We start from the raw sequence: 5,899 nt of genomic DNA on the forward strand, positions 1-5,899 counted from the left end.
ATCTCCACAGTGGTCCATGGAATCAAATGTGTCCCACAGCTCGGCCCTTCCACCTCGCCCAGCATGCCCTCCTCACTGACAGCTCCCACCCCCAGGTCCCTGCCTCTCAGCTTCTAGGGCTGCAATATGCTTGTGTCTCCTCCTTGGATCACCCACTGGGACCCAGCTTCCTGTTTTGCTCTAGGCTCTGCTTTCTCTTGTGGTGTTAGTGTCACCAAGGCCTCAGGTGAAAAACTCCTTCCTGCAGTGCGGCTGTCTATGGAGAAGTGAGGCACCCAGTGGGGAATGGGATACAAGGGGTATCCATGCACTCCAAGCTGTGGTCCCCTGGGTTAGAGACCAGTTTTTATCCAAAGACCCTTGTGATGAGTCCAGGATTGAGTTTACTCCCTATTCCAAGACATGAGTTTGAATTTCTTCTTTCACTGAAAGATGACATTTCAAAATTTTCCTTGGTTTCCAAAAAGCTTAGCATTAGATGACAGAAATCAGTTCATGGACCTCTTGCTTTTAGGTGATATCTATTCTATTTCATCCTTAAATATCAATTTATCACGCATCCAAACTTGCTATGTCAAGCCTTTTGAATGAATGCAGGGCATACATCTTAGCTCCATAAAACTTGAGTGGCTAGCATAGAAATTCAAGGAGGTATGTGAGTAGGACATTGTTTCCCCCAATTCACCTGGCCTTCTTGCCCTCGTAGTGCTTTCAGCAGCTGGAGGGCATTTTGTGTGTGTCTTAAGTTATTGACAATGAAGGGATGGGAGTGAAATCAGTTATCAGATAACAAACCAGGACTGTCATGTCATGGGTAGAAGAGAGGGGCACTCGCCTCCTCAACATGTGAGATGACACTGACTTTGTGGTGAGCTCTCCCCAGGAAAGAGGAAGAGCCCTGGGCAGGCGGGATGGGGAAAGACACTTTGGGAACCATGGAGGAAGCTCGGAGCTCCCCGCTGGAGCATGCAGCCTGCCAGGCCACAGACAGGAAACCTGCTTCCGCCCTGGTTTGGAGGTTTGCTGACTATGTGAACCTTGACAATTTACTTCCCCTCTCTGAATGTCACTTTTCTCAACTGTATAAATGAAACAGTAATAGCTACTTTGGTTGTTTGTGAGGGCCAAATGCAAAACACATACAGAAGCCCCATAAAACGCAAATACTTTTATCCTCAGTTCTGTGCAGAGGCCACTGTGTTTACTTATATGTTGATTCTCTCTGTCCTCTCTTCCACCCCATCCTCCTCCCCACATGTCCTCACCTTCTTGGTTTTGCCTTCCCAGAAGTAGGGGAGCACAGTTATTAGCTTAGAGCAGTTGCACTCTTGGGGTTTGCTTCCGCCACGAAGACAGTGATCCCTGGGGATTGTAATTAATGGAGGCAGACTGATCAGCAATGAGCCACCAGATTGGGGTGTTTGCTGATTCAGCTGGAAAACACTAGGTCTTGAGTCCCAATCCGCTTCTACCACATCGGTCATTGTTCTACTTCACTGTCCTGTGCAGAAGCACCTGTGCTTACTCACATGCTTACGTACCAAGTCTGTCTCTTCTCCCACCCCTACCCTCCTCCTCATATCCTAAGTGCTCAGCACGGTGCTAGGTACACGGCAGGCACTAAATAAATGTTTCTTTAATTGAATTCCCATTAATAGCTACACTGTGGGAATGATACTTTCATGATAGATTTTTCCGTCACCCCTTAAGTTTCTGTAGACATTAGTATTCACAGAGAATGCTGTGTTCCAAGTCAAAATATTCATTATGACACATGCTGTTTGCAATTTCCCCAATCCAAGTCATTACCCATAATGTGCTTGGGGAGGAAAACAAACCTCTCTTGGAAATGCTGTTGTGGAGTGGTTGGGGTCAAAGCTCTGCCTCCAAATTCCACGACATTTCCAGGAGCACTTCTCTGTTGATCATGACCAGGAGGCATTCCAGGCTTGGGAGCACCAGCCAGAGGGCCCCCAGCCAGCTGAGATCTAGTCACAAACCTCAGCAAGGTCAGGCAGCCCAGGGACCCCAGGAATGAAGCCCCCCAGACATATGCTAAGGACAGGATGCTTATTTGGAATGCTGGATATCCTGTCATGCAGTGTAGAAACATGGAGATCCCCCTGTTTGATTAACATTTTCCCCTGTTAATCTCATTTTTTAAAAATAGCTGTTTAGTACAGAAGTCTCCTCCTGGTCTCATTAGGTGTCTCCTCATAATTGCAGGTTTAAACGCAAGCTCAAGGCAGAGCCTTTCAGAGAAATTAAACCTAAAGAGAAAGGGAAGAGAAGAAGAAAATGCGTAGGAGCTGGATAATTGCATGCCTGTGTCTCTAGCGGTGGGCTCAGGCACACAGAGCAGCAGATGGGATCTCAATTGAAGGAGAAATCGAAATGAAATGCAACTCAGACAAACGATCATCAAAGCAAGCCATGAGAAGTTCTGGACAAGTCTCCAGCTAGTTACTTGCTTCATGACTTTACCTGGTTAATTGGCTCTATTGTTTCTCTCCAACCCCAATGTCACTCGGCTGCACCTCCTCTCTCTCCTGTTGGTGGGGGAAGAGTTCTGGCAACTGCTTCTGGGGCTGCAGGTCACAGGACATCATCCAAGAGACTGTTTTCCTACACTTTGCTTCCCTGCATCTCCTACCAGCTGTGTGCACTTTGATCTAACCATCTGCAAACCCACCCAGGACACGTGGGGCTCCTAAACCTATACAGTACTATCACGTAGCAGGTGCTAGTTTTGTTTTTAACATGGACACGTGCTTAGAAGCAACTTCAGCATGGGTGAGTGGAAAAGCCACGAGCTTTAGAAGCAGAAAGACCTAGAATGGAGTCCCTTGCTTGCCATCTTCTTGGCCTTAACCTTCATCAGCAAACTGTTGACAACAGTAGCTGAACCCTTAGATTAAGTGAGTGATTCTGGAAGCATTTGTGCTAGTTTAACACTTAGCCTCTAGTTTCTCTGAGGTGAGGGCGGTGTTCACAGTTTTCAGAACTTCTAGCCCTCCTGGGGCAGCATGAGGCGGTGTGGTCCATGAGAGGAACCCCATGGGTTTGAGACTCTGGTTGCTAATTCTGTGACCTTGGTCATGGCCCCAGTGTCTCTGGACCCATGTCTCCCCAGGGCCATCAGGGATACACAGAGACATCTATATGTCTGCTTGCACAGCTTAGCTGATCAGGCTGCCATGAATTCTGAGGAGTTAAGCTTGAAAACAAGTTCTATCAACTGTTAAAGGCGAGCCCTAACTCCATCCCAAATTAGTGCCTTAGGACATCTCTGGAAACCCAAAAAGGAAGAGTTCTCAGGGACTTTTCCTGGGGACTTCCTGAGGGCTGGCAACATGACTTTCATGCAACTGGTGCAGTGGCGAGGGTGATGGCTCTGGAGCTGGAAGAACCATGCTGGCACTAACCCACTGTGCAACTTCAGCCGTGGCCCAAACCCCATAAGCCTCGGTTTCCTCACTTGATCGTGGAGATTATATCCAGATAAGGAATGTAAATGTTCTTTATGAACTACAAAGCCATGTCCACATGTTACTTGTTCTTATAACTCTTTAACCGCAGGGAATTCTGCTTTCACCATTACTCACTTGTTGGTACTTAATTTAAAACTCCCGTAGAAGGAAAGATACACAGATCTTCACTGAAAACCCACTTATGTTCAAGCATCATTTGAAGCAATTAGCCTTAACAAGGCAATGTTTAATGAAGATCGTGGCTGGCAGAATAATGGCTCCCTCAAGATGTCCATGCCCCACTCACCAGAATCTGTGAACACGTTACCTTACAAGGCAATGGGACTTTGCAGCTATAATTAAGCAAAGGAGCTTAAGTTGGGGATACTACTCTGCATTATCAAGGTGGATAATGTAATTGCATCGTCCTTAAAGGATGGTAGAGGGAGGCAGGAGAGTGAGAGGGGGAGCTAAGAAGATGGAAGCACAGCTCAGAATCAGAGAGAAATTTGCAGACGCTGTGCTGCTGGCTTTGAGATGTGAGGAGGAGCTGGGAGCCAAGGAATGCAGATGGCCTCTGGAAGCTGGAAGAGACAAGGGAAGGGATTCTCTTCTGGAGCCTCCAGAAAAAATGCAGCCCTGCAACACCTTGGTTTTTGCCCAGTGAGACTCATTTTGGACTTCTGAACAACAGAACTGTAAGATGATAAATATGTGCTTTCTTAAGGCCCAAAACTTGTGGCTATTTGTTAGAGCAGCAAAAAGAATTAATTCATAGATGAATGAAAGCTTCTGCAGCTTGTGTACGGAAATCCAATATCGCAGGTACAAAATGGGATAAAATGGGTTCAACAGCTGAGCTTCAGGACAGAGCGTGATGGCCATGTGTCGTGATGTGGTGGCGATCACAATGGCAGATTTAGAGTTGAGATTTCCATGAGAAGCGACTGGAATAGAAGAGGAAGTGGCCCACATTTGCCAAAGTCATTGGGTCACAGAAATAGTGGGTTCAGTTCAGGACAAAACAATTCTAGCGGGGCATTACACACCGGCACATCTAAGAGCTGTGAGAGAGCAGTAGCACTCATATCTTGCTGGCGGAGGACAAATTGGTACTGCCTCATTGGATGGCAATTTGGCAACATGCATTAAAATTTTAAACACACATATCCTTCAACCTAGCAACTGCATTGCTCCAAATTTATCACACAGATAAGCTATTCAAAGAAGCACATACAATGCAAGAGATTTATAACTGCCTGGTTTTGGTTTGTAGGAGCAAAAGATTGGAAACTACCTAATGCCCATCAACATGGGACTAGTTTAATAAACAATGGTACATTATGGAGCCTTTAAAATAAGCAGAGCCTTATACACCAATGAAGCCTTATACACCGATGCGGAATAATCTCCAAATTTTATTATTTGTATTTTTAAAAAGCAAGTTACAGAATAGTGTGCTTACTCTTTTTGTCCAAAAAAAAAATCTGTAGACTTTGTAAATGCATAGAGTTCCTTTGAAAAGACACACAAGAAAGTAGGAACACAGTTGGCTCAAGAAGGAGAATGAGGGATCGGGGGCATGGCAGATGAGATGTCATTTGCCCTTCCCCTTACAGTCTTCTGCATTTTCTTTTTCCATGAACTTACCTAGTAAAGAAAGATACAAAGGTTTTTTGGTGGGTTTTTCTGGGGTGCAAACTTCATGAATTTGAAAAAGGGGGGAGCAAAGTCCCTGAACCCAGCTCATGCGTGGGCTGTTAAAGGAACTGGAATGCTTACCCAAGGCAGAGAACAGAACCAATGTGGAAGATTTGTACTTGAAATAGACAAAACTTTTCTGACCATCAGAGCCGCCTAAAGAAGAACCAGGCTGTCCCAGTGAGGAGTGCATGGCCCCTGGCTGCTGGGGCTATTGAGGCAGAGACCAGATGAACCTTTCTGATGGGGGTCACAGCAGAGTATCAGGTTCTGAAGGATTTTGTTCAGTGCAGAAAGTCCTCCCCGGCAGCAGCTGGAATCATGTGGGGAACTTGTCAATCCCACTGGTGCCAGGGCCACCCCAGACCAACTGAACCATAATAAGGAATATGAGCTCTACTCTGGCCGCATCTCATATCTTACTCCAAATGGAGCTCAGAACCTTCCAATGGTTTCTCATCGCACTCAGGACAAAGATGATATCCTTACTAAGGCCTTGAGTCCTCTTGCGGCCTTTTTAGTCACATCTTGTCACACTCACTCACAAGGATGTGTTCTGTTATCGCCTGAATGTTCATGTCACCCCCAAATTCCCAAGTTGAAATCCTCATCTCCAAGAGGATGGTATTAGGAGGCAGGGCCTTTGGGAGGTACTTAGATCCTGAGGGTGCAAACTTCATGAATGGGATTAGTGCCCTGATAAAAGAGACCCAGAGAGCTCCCCTGTC

The sequence above is a fragment of the Sapajus apella genome, unplaced genomic scaffold (genome assembly GCF_009761245.1).
Source record: "Sapajus apella isolate SASKATOON/1434 unplaced genomic scaffold, GSC_monkey_1.0 scaffold13, whole genome shotgun sequence".
NCBI classification, from domain to species: Eukaryota; Metazoa; Chordata; class Mammalia; order Primates; family Cebidae; genus Sapajus; species Sapajus apella.